At 43.6% G+C, this 10,612-nt stretch overlaps 2 protein-coding genes and 1 long non-coding RNA gene across 3 annotated transcripts in view; 2 read left to right on the forward strand and 1 right to left on the reverse strand.

The window, feature by feature from the left end:
- LOC122424048 (apolipoprotein L3-like) overlaps positions 1 to 10,612 on the forward strand; it is an 87,913-nt gene that overhangs the window by 53,571 nt on the left and 23,730 nt on the right. The window lies entirely within an intron of this gene.
- The window catches only part of LOC122424040 (apolipoprotein L2-like), an 87,124-nt gene that overhangs the window by 15,601 nt on the left and 60,911 nt on the right, over positions 1 to 10,612 (forward strand). The gene's annotated exons all lie outside the window — the stretch shown is intronic.
- On the reverse strand, positions 1,315 to 6,571 carry LOC122424056. Its single transcript, XR_006264281.1, has 2 exons — positions 6,448 to 6,571; positions 1,315 to 2,973 (listed from the first exon to the last, which is right to left on the reverse strand). It is a non-coding gene; the product is annotated as an uncharacterized LOC122424056 (long non-coding RNA).

The following is a 10,612-nucleotide window of genomic DNA, read 5'->3' on the forward strand; positions in this document are numbered from 1 at the left end:
ATTCCACCACCCCCACAAACTTTGTTTGTAATAATGTTTCCTAAGGCCCACTTCACTTCATACTACAGGATGTCCAGCTCTAGGTGAGTGATCAAACCATTGTGGTTATCTGGGTTATTAAGACCTTTTCCTTATAGTTCTTCTGTGTATGCTTGCAACCTCTTCTTAATATCTTCTGCTGCTGTTAGGACCATACCACTTCTGTCCTTTATTGTGCCCATTTTTGCATGAAATATCCTCTTCAGTATCTCTAATTTTCTTGAAGAAATCTCTAGTCTTTCCCATACGATGTTCTCCTCTCCATATATATATATATGTATGTATGTATATATATATATACTTTTTTTTTTTTTTTGCATGGTTTGGTTAAGAAGGCTTTCTTCTCTCTCTTTGCTATTTTTTGGAACTCTGCACTCAGATGGGTGTATCTTTGCTTTTCTCCTTTGTCTTCTGCTTCTCTTCTTTTCACAGCTATTTGTAAGGCCTCCTCAGACAACTAGTTCCCTTTTTTGCATTTCTTTTGCTTGGGGATGGTTTTCATCACTGCCTCCTGTACAATGTTATGAACCTCCATCCATAGCTCTTCAGGCAGTCTGTCTATCAGATCTAACCCCTTGAATCTACTTGTCACTTTCACTGTATATTGTAAGTAAGGGATTTGATTTAGGTCACACCTGAATGGCCTAGTGGTTTTCCCTACTCTCTTCAACTTAAGTCTGAATTTTGCAATAAGGAGCTCATGATCTGAGCCACAGTCAGCTCCAGGTCTTGTTTTTGCTCATTGTATAGAGCTTCTTCATCTTCAGCTGTAAACAATTCAATCAGTCTGATTTCAGTGAAACGTTACCTGTCCTTGGAGGACCAGCTCAAAGCCTTCTTCCTCTACTGCCTTCCCCCACTTCCTCTCCAGGCACCCCTGGAATCTTGCACTTCCCTGGTTGTGACTCTATTTGTGTGAAGTTCTGCAGCTCCCAGCACTGGGCAGGGGTCCTGTCTCTTCTCTTCTCTTCTTCGAGCTCCAGGGCCTCCAGGGCACCCTCCAACCTCCTGAACAAAATCTAGCTAAAACACAAGGTGTGGGACCTGTTACTGTGACAGGAAACAACCAGCTTCTTGAAGACACAGCACAACCCTTGTTTTTCCTATGGTGCAATAATTCCATTTGCTTTCCTTGTCTGTCTGGATGAAAAGCTCTTTCTGACAGCCTCTGCTATCAGATTTCTGAGTATTTCCATTTACAGGCATTCCCCAATTTCCAAAACATTGTTGTAGCTACGCATTCCGGGAAACAAACTCACTCAGAAGGACAATGCACATAGTGGAGTGCAGTTTATTACACTGGTGGGCCCAAGGCAGAGTCTCCTCTTAGCCAAGGACCGTGATCAGTTTTTATGAAAACCTTATAGACCCTAAGTGTACTTGCTCAAACCAACCTCTCCAAATTCCTTAAAACTAGTCTGGACAAGGTAAAAGAGAGATACAATCAAAGTCAACCCATGATTCATGTGTCACAAGACTAGATAAACAGTGGACACTTATCAATAGGCCTGTGGTCATATCCCGATAAACATAATGGAATTTATGACTTTGTTCTTTTACAGAGATAATTACCATATTCTTTTAGGCAACAGAGAGTCCAAGTACAAGTCCTGAGGCTCTTTTATCCGGGGGTCTGGTTTCCCATTGGTATACCACTTCTATAGACACCGGGCACAAAGTTCAGAGTCCATTAGGAGGGTGACCAAGCGTGTAGCCTAATGTTTGCAGCCTGGCCTAAGATGGAGTTTGGCTCTCTCTGTTTCCTCCTTCATTCTCCCCTCTTGATGCTCTTAACTCATATTATGAGCATCATTCATAGGGATATATTGCACCCTGGCTCTCCGACCGCCAATTTGGGAGAATGACATCAACTTTTGGGTTACAAAGTTCATAATACATTGTAAAATTCAGGGTCCACAAAGCAGAACTATCAAGGCACCTATAACAGTGGTATATATAGTTTTCTACCAATCGCCTTCACCCAAGATAGGACCGAAGTCCAGAAAGGAATGTTTTCATTTGACATTGCTTTTACCTGTTTTTTCATGTCATCTAAAGCAGTCGATACATTGCCAGATAAGTCAGGAATGTATACAAAACATTCAACCTTAATTTTAGCACAGGTCCCTCCTTGAGCAGCTGTGAGTATGTCCAAAGCCATTCTATTATAAATTACTGCTTTTCTCATTTGGATTTGCTCTTCATTTAAGGCTTGGATGGCTTTTGTTCTATCTAGGAGGGCCTGTTTTGTGAGATTGGTCAAGGTCTCTACTTTAATCATAATATCCGTTGTCCCTATAGAGGGTACGAATAAGGCAGCAATATACTCATACCATTGAAACACAGATATTGTCCACCTAGCATGTAAATAAAGTAGATTTACTGGGGCTTGTTGTAGGTTAGGCTTTTGTTACACTGGCATTTATATCAAATGTAACCCCATGACCCAAGTCTATTGACTGTAGGCCTTACACCAAGAGAACAAAGAGAAGTTATGATTGAAAAGAGAGAGGAACGTCTCTTTTTGTCATCCCAGAAAAGAGCAGAGTGGTTTAAAATCTCCTTGGCAGAGCGGTGACACCCACCAAAGAAGTCCATCCATCATAGACAGAGGTATAGCCCCACATACCCAGCAGTTGGAGGTGTTGTGGAAGTCCACGTAGGAATGTGCCCATGAGATGAAAACATTGTCCTGAGTTGAAACGGAAATTAATTCAAAATCACACTGATGAGGCCAAGCAGCAGGAGTTGATTGTGCGGCTTCATCCTGAAGGGGCTCGTCCAGGACCTTCTTTTCCTTCTTAAGGATGGTCTTAGTCTCTCGAGGGTCAGCAGGGTCCCTCTGTGCAGTCCACTCAGTGTTTTCTGGGTCTTTGTGGTAGGCTCTCTTCCCCCTCGTATGATGGATCCAAGGGACAATACCTGCAACTTTAACTGCAGCAGGGGTAGTTAGAATAACATAAGGGCCCTTTCACCAAGGGGCTAGCAAATCATGTTTCCAATCTTTGACCCATACTTGGTCACCAAGTGTAAACTCATGAATCTGTTCCCCAAGGGGGAATGGCACCCTTTCTTGTACAAACTTAGTTACCCGATTATTACCTTACCCAGTTCCATCTGCTGTGAAATCCTATCCCCCCTTACCTGAGGCAAATTTGTTGACTCCTGTTTTATTATGGGAGGGGGCCTCCCATACACAATATCGTATAGAGAACAGCTTTGGGACTGTGGGGTCATCCTGAGTCTGAGCAGAGCCGTCAGAAGCAGTCCACCCAGGAGCAGTCAGTCTCTATGATCCACTTGGAGAATCTTTGTATGTGTCCAGTTGGTTCATTCCACCATCTCAGAACTCTGGGTCTATATGCAGTGTGCAGTTTCCATTTGATGTTTAAAGTTTTGCTTACTTGTGGTACTAAATCAGTTACAAAGGCCGGGTCATTGTCTGAACCAATGCTGGTAGGAAGTCCAAATCTGAGAACTATTTCCCTAAGCAGGCACCAGGCTACTTCTGATCCTCTTTCAGTCCGGGTAGGAAAACCTTCTACCCATCCTGAGAACATACATACCATGACCAGCAGGTAACGGTAGTGTCGGTGAGGTTTCATTTCAGTGAAGTCCACTCCCAGGTGTCCAAAGGGCAGCATGCCTTTCAGCTGAATACCCGGAGGATTTTGTCTGAATACCCGAGAGGCAGCATTAACCTGTGAGCAGGTAGCATGGCCTAGGTGGGTTGCTTGGTGTGTTTGGCTTACCAGAGTGTGTGCCAGCTCCTCTGGTACCAATAATTTGCCACTTGGCAATTCACACCATCCCTTTTCAGTCTTGATGGCCCCTTCCACTTTGGCTAACCTGACAGCCGTTGTCCTCGTTTTATCAGGCTAGTGCCACCAGTATATAGGACCCAATTAGGGTCTGGAACCTTGTGCCCTTCTTTAAAACAAACCCCAGATACCTTACCTCCTCTTTGTAGATCTGCACCTTCTTCTTTGACACCCGGTAACCTGCTTCCATCAACAGCTGGAGCAGTGCTTTTGTCCCTTTCCAGCATTTTATCTTGGTCTCGACAGCCAGCAGCAGGTCACCCACGTACTGTAGGAGCCAACATCCAAACTCTTTCGGATAGAATGAGTCCAGGTCAGAAGCCAAGGCTTCCCCAAAGATGGTTGGGGAATTCTTAAACCCTTGTGGGGGAGTCCAGGTGAGCTGTTATTTGGTGCCCCCAACTGGATCTTCCCATTCAAAGGCAAAGATGGGCTGTGATGCTGGGGCAAGGTATACGCAGAAGAAGGCATCCTTGAGATCTAGGCAAGTATAAATTTTAGTCCTTGGCAGGAGGAGACTAAGTAAGGTATAGGGGTTTGGAACAGTGGGGTGTAAAGTCACAGTAGCCTGGTTGACTAGCCTGAGATCTTGTACAGGCCTATAGTCCTGTCCTTCCTTTTTGACTGGCAGGATCAGCATATTCCAAGCTGACTGGCACTCTACTATAGAGAATGCCTGCTTGTTTCAATCTATTGATGTGGGGCAGTATGCTGGCCCAAGCCTCTATCGGCAGTGGGTACTGGCGCTTTCCAACCGGGATGGTGCCTGGTTTGAGCTCTATTATCACTGGGGCTTGATGTTTAGCCAGCCTGGGGGGAGGGGGGGTTGTCTTCCACCCAGACCTCAGGGAATAGTTGCGTTAGCTCTCTCTCATGCTCTCCCAGCCCACCCGGTTCTTCCTTCGGAGGCTCATGCAACCTCCACTCATCTTGGGGTGGTATTGAGAGAGAGAGAGAGCAAATAAGTCATAGTGCCCATCTGGAAGGGCACTGGCCTTTCCTCAGGAGAGAAAGTCACTTGTGCTCCTAGTTTGGAGAGCAAGTCTCTTCCCAGCAGGTGTACTGGGCACTCAGGAATGTAGAGGAATTCATGAATCACTTGGTGCCCCCCATCTGACATTTTTTCTGGGCTGGCAAAACGATTTAATCATCTCTTCTCCCGATACCCCAGTTACAGCGGTAGTCTCTTTGGACAGTGGTGCCACAGGTTTTCTTACTACTGACAGTTCTGCTCCTGTATCCACCATGAAGTCAGTGTTTTGGTTCCCCACTTCTAAGTTTACCATGGACTCTCGGGGACCTGATATCTCTGAGCCCCAGCAGCCCTATTTAATTTCCAAGTCAGCAAGCCCCCCAACTGTGGGAAAGTCCTCTTCCTTCCTTGCCTTAGGGCATTCATTCTTCCAGTGGCCAAAAGCTCAGCACCGGGCACACTTGTTTGGCTGTAACGGGGCCCATGGCCTCCGTTGGGACCAGTTGAAAGCCTGTCCTGTCCCTGGGGCAGAGGAGGTTTTCCAGAGGGCCCGAGATAGACTTTCCCAGAGCAGCAGCTAGCATTGCAAATCTCTTGTCTGTTCTCTTTCGTTCCCTCCAGCTCTCTGGCAGAGCGCAGTCTCTGCTTAATTCCAACGTCTCCTCTCCTTCTTGTCAGTACTCACCGGGAGATGCGGGTATAACTTGGGCGGTTCGGCTGAAGCCGGATCCTGGAAGTGTTGGCCAGAGGCTTCTGTCACCGGATCGGAACCTGCCCAAATGGCAGCTCTATGAACTCCGGGAGAGCTGATGGAAGAGCAGTGGCTGCTGCAAGAACTTCACCTGGCCCTGGATCGGGCATTAAGGCGGCCTCCGGTCCTGGTGGAGTACTGGGAGGCAGGCGTGCCATTATCCAGTATGGGAGAGGGGCCAGGTCATCCCCGTCCGAATCCTGTAGAATTTCCTTTTTTATCATCAGTCAATTTTTGTGCCATTAATATTTTTCCCTTTCCCTTCTGGATACAGAACCTTGTCCAAGTAGGAGGGTCTTGAGCTAACCCTAGCCATGAGTCATTATATGGATATTGATCCAGGTGTCCTGGCTCTCCTGTGACTACTGTATAGACTGCTTCCACTATTTTTAAGCTCATGGTGTTCTCTGGTGGTGAAAATCTTGAATTTCATCCTACTCCCATGGGGGGCCATTCGACTTCACAGAGTATGTGGAGGCGGTTAGGCTTCATCTTCACCCCATCAGTCAGTTCAGTTCAGTCCAGTCGCTCAGTCGTGTCTGACTCTTTGCGACCCCATGAATCGCAGCATGCCAGGCCTCCCTGTCCATCACCAACTCCCGGAGTTTACTCAAACTCATGTCCATCGAGTCGCCCCATAGTCTCCTCCTAATCCCTTCTTTAAATTTTTAATCATTCACTCCAATACAGTTGCCTTAGATTCACTTCCCCCCATCTTGCTTACCTTCTTGGACCTTCTTCTACTTTTCCTTTTCGTTCTGTCTACGAAGTTCTCAGTACCCTATGTACTTCTGATATTTCCACTCAATGACACTTAAATTGCCATTCTGCTTCCTTCCTAATTGGGGTGAGAAGAGCCTTACCTGCCAGATCCCAGAGGGAGAAGGGGGATCGGCGTGTCTTCACCTGCTGGTCAGCACAGCCAAACCAGAACACCACGTGGTCCAAGGCTGTTTCTCCCTTAAAGTCCATTCTGCCTTGGTGGGCTTTATCAGGTGTGGACGAAAACACAGATGGGTTAAATATCCCATCTCCCAGGCCATCTCCGGAAAAGCCAATTCATACTCACTTATGTATCCCCCTCCTTCTAGCCTAACAATTCCAAGGGGGTCAAGAATTTCACAGCAGACGGGACACCTCCTGGGAGAGGGCAGAATACGAGCATAAAAGGACCAGTTTCCTATCCTAAAAATCCCCTGGTGATCACTTGGTAATAATTTTCCCTGAGAGGGCATGGACACACCTCCTAAACGACCTTCACAAATTTCTTCCTAAACCCTAGCATGTTCATCAACCTGTGTACCAAGCAATCTCTGCTGCCTGCCTATTCCAGGCTCCTGTGGTTCCGTGCCCCTTCTAGTTCCTCCCAGGGGGGTGATCAGGCCCCTTCTTCCACCCTGCCGGGTGGGTTCCTCCTCACCTGAGCGCTCAGTTTCCCAGCTGCTGTCCACTACCTGCTAACGTGAAAGGTCTGGGCGTTGAGAAGGAGAATCCTTCCAGAAGGGCGAGGCGCCTTCCCCCTTCTAGAAGATTCAAGCCGCAAGGCCTTGGAGTGGACCCAAATGGGACTTGTCTCCTCAAAGTAAGGAGTTTCCTGGCCAACGCACCAAATATTGTAGCCACGCGTTCTGGGAAACAAACTCACTCAGAAGGACAGTGCAGATAGTGGAGTGCAGTTTATTACACTGGCAGGCCCAAGGCAGAGTCTCCTTTAGCCAAGGACCCCAACCAGTTTTTGTGAAAACTTTATATACCCTAAGTGTACTTGCTTAAAACCGCCTCTCCAAATTCCTTGAAACTAGTTTGAACAAGGTAAAAGAGAGATACGATCAAAGGTAACCCATGATTCATGTGTCACAAGACTAGATAAACAGTGGACATTTATCAATAGGCCTGTGGTCATATCCTGATAAACATAATGGAATTTACGACTTTGTTCTGTTACAGAGATAATTAGCATATTTTTTATAGGCAGCAGAGAGTCCAAGTACAAGTCCTGAGGCTCTTTTATCCAGGGAGTCTGGTTTCCCATTGGTATGCCACTTCTATAGACACCAGGCACAAAGTTCAGAGTCCATTAGGAGGGTGACCATGAATGTAGACTAATGTTCGCAGCCTGGCCTAAGATGGAGTCCAGCTCTGTTTCCTCCTTCAACATCACCCTATGCCAATAAACTGTGATATGAGACCTATAACCTTTTCCCTCAATGCCATCCTGGTTTAAGAAAAGTTTCCTAGGAACACTACTTTCAGGTAGCAGGAAACACCTGCATTTCCTCATGTCTCCTTACTAAAGTTACGATAGTTTTCTATAAGAAGAAAGATATGGGTTCCAGCTAAAATCTGAAAGATGCTTTACTGCACTGGAGGCTCCTTTGAAGCCATAGAGGAACAGTGTGTTCCTTTTTGACTGCAGTAGGTACCTGTTAAACATGTTCGCTTTAAGGAGAAGAAGAAGGACATAGGCAGGGAAAGAGGGAGTTCAGAACAGTAGGTGAGTAGGAGGGGAAAAAAAGGAAGGAAGGGGAAGATAAAAGTGGGAAGAAATAGAGGACAAAGAAGGAACAAAAAGCTTCTAATCAATCAATCAATGAAACCTGAGGGGATCTGAATGTAAACCCAAAAGAAAAAAGAAAAATATTAGAAGAAAGGAAACAATCTGGAAAAATATTGTTAAGGAAAACTTTCTCACCAACACACAAATCCCAGAAACCATTTGACCTCAAAAATCAAAAATTTCAGAGGACACCATAAACTAGATCAGAATATAAGATAAATGACCTGGAAAGCAACTAGAGAAGGAAGAAATGAAGAACGCCAGGGTTAGTAGAAGGAAAGAAATCTTATAAATTAGGGCAGGAATAAATGCAAAAGAAACTAAAGAGACCATAGCAAAAATCAACAAAGCTAAAAGCTGGTTTTTTGAAAAAATAAACAAAATTGACCAACCATTAGCAAAACTCATTAAGAAACAAAGGGGGAAGAACCAAATTAACAAAATTAGAAATGAAAATGGAGAGATCACAACAGACAACACTGAAATACAAAGGATCATAAGAGACTACTACCAGCAGCTCTATGCCAATAAAATGGACAACTTGGATGAAATGGACAAATTCTTAGAAAAGTATAACTTTCCAAAACTGAACCAGGAAGAAATAGAAGATCTTAACAGACCCATCACAGCAAGGAAATCGAAACTGTATCAGAAAAATCTTCCAGCAAACAAAAGCCCAGGACCAGATGGCTTCACAGCTGAATTCGACCAAAAATTTAGAGAAGAGCTAACACCTATCTTACTCAAACTCTTCCAGAAATTGCAGAAGAAGGTAAACTTCCAAACTCATTCTATGAGGCCACCATCACCCTAATTCCAAAACCAGACAAAGAAGCCACAAAAAAAGAAAACTACAGGCCAATATCACTGATGAACATAGATGCAAAAATCCTTAACAAAATTCTAGCAAACAGAATCCAACAACATATTAAAAAAATCATACACCATGACCAAGTGGGCTTTATCCCAGGAATGCAAGGATTCTTTAATATCCACAAATCAATCAATGTAATACACCACATTAACAAATTGAAAGATAAAAACCATATGATTATCTCAATAGATGCAGAGAAAGCCTTTGACAAAATTCAACACCCATTTATGATTAAAACTCTCCAAAAAGCAGGAATAGAAGGAACATACCTCAACATAATAAAAGCTATATATGACAAGCCCACAGCAAGCATTACCCTCAATGGTGAAAAATTGAAAGCATTTCCCCTAAAATCAGGAACAAGACAAGGGTGCCCACTCTCACCACTACTATTCAACATAGTTTTGGAAGTTTTGGCCACAGCAGTCAGAGCAGAAAAAGAAGTAAAAGGAATCCAGATAGGAAAAGAAGAAGTGAAACTCTCGCTGTTTGCAGATGACATGATCCTCTACATAGAAAACCCTAAAGACTCTACCAGAAAATTACTAGAGCTAATCAGCGAATATAGTAAAGTTGCAGGATATAAAATTAACACACAGAAATCCCTTGCATTCCTATACACTAACAATGAGAAATCAGAAAGAGAAATTAAGGAAACAATACCATTCACCATTGCAACAAAAAGAATAAAATACTTAGGAGTATATCTACCTAAAGAAACAAAAGATCTATACATAGAAAACTATAAAACACTGATGAAAGAAATCAAAGAGGATACAAACAGATGGAGAAACATACCGTGTTCATGGATTGGAAGAATCAATATTGTCAAAATGGCTATTCTACCCAATGCAATCCCTATTAAGCTACCAATGGTATTTTTCACAGAACTAGAACAAATAATTTCTCAATTTGTACAAAAATACAAAAAACCTCGAATAGCCAAAGTAATCTTGAGAAAGAAGAATGGAACTGGAGGAATCAACCTGCCTGACTTAAGACTATACTACAAAGCCACAGTCATCAAGACAGTATGGGACTGGCACAAAGACAGAAATATAGATCAATGGAACAGAATAGAAAGCCCAGAGATACATCCACGAACTTATGGATACCTTATCTTCGACAAAGGAGGCAAGAATATACAATGGAAAAAAGGCAACCTCTTTAACAAGTGGTGCTGGGAAAACTGGTCAACCACTTGTAAAAGAATGAAACTAGAACACTTTCTAACACCATACACAAAAATAAATTCAAAATGGAATAAAGATCTAAATGTAAGACCAGAAACTATAAAACTCCTAGAGGAGAACATAGGCAAAACATTCTCTGACATAAATCACAGCAGGATCCTCTATGACCCACCTCCCAGAATATTGGAAATAAAAGCAAAAATAAACAAATGGGACCTAATGAAACTTAAAAGCTTTTCAACAACAAAGGAAACTATAAGTAAGGTGAAAAGACAACCCTCAGATTGGGAGAAAATAATAGCAAATGAAGGAACAGACAAAAGATTAATCTCAAAAATATACAAGCAACTCCTGCAGCTCAATTCCAGAAAAATAAATGACCCAATAAAAAAATGGGCCAAAGA

Source organism: Cervus canadensis, chromosome 21 (assembly GCF_019320065.1).
Source record: "Cervus canadensis isolate Bull #8, Minnesota chromosome 21, ASM1932006v1, whole genome shotgun sequence".
NCBI classification, from domain to species: domain Eukaryota; kingdom Metazoa; phylum Chordata; class Mammalia; order Artiodactyla; family Cervidae; genus Cervus; species Cervus canadensis.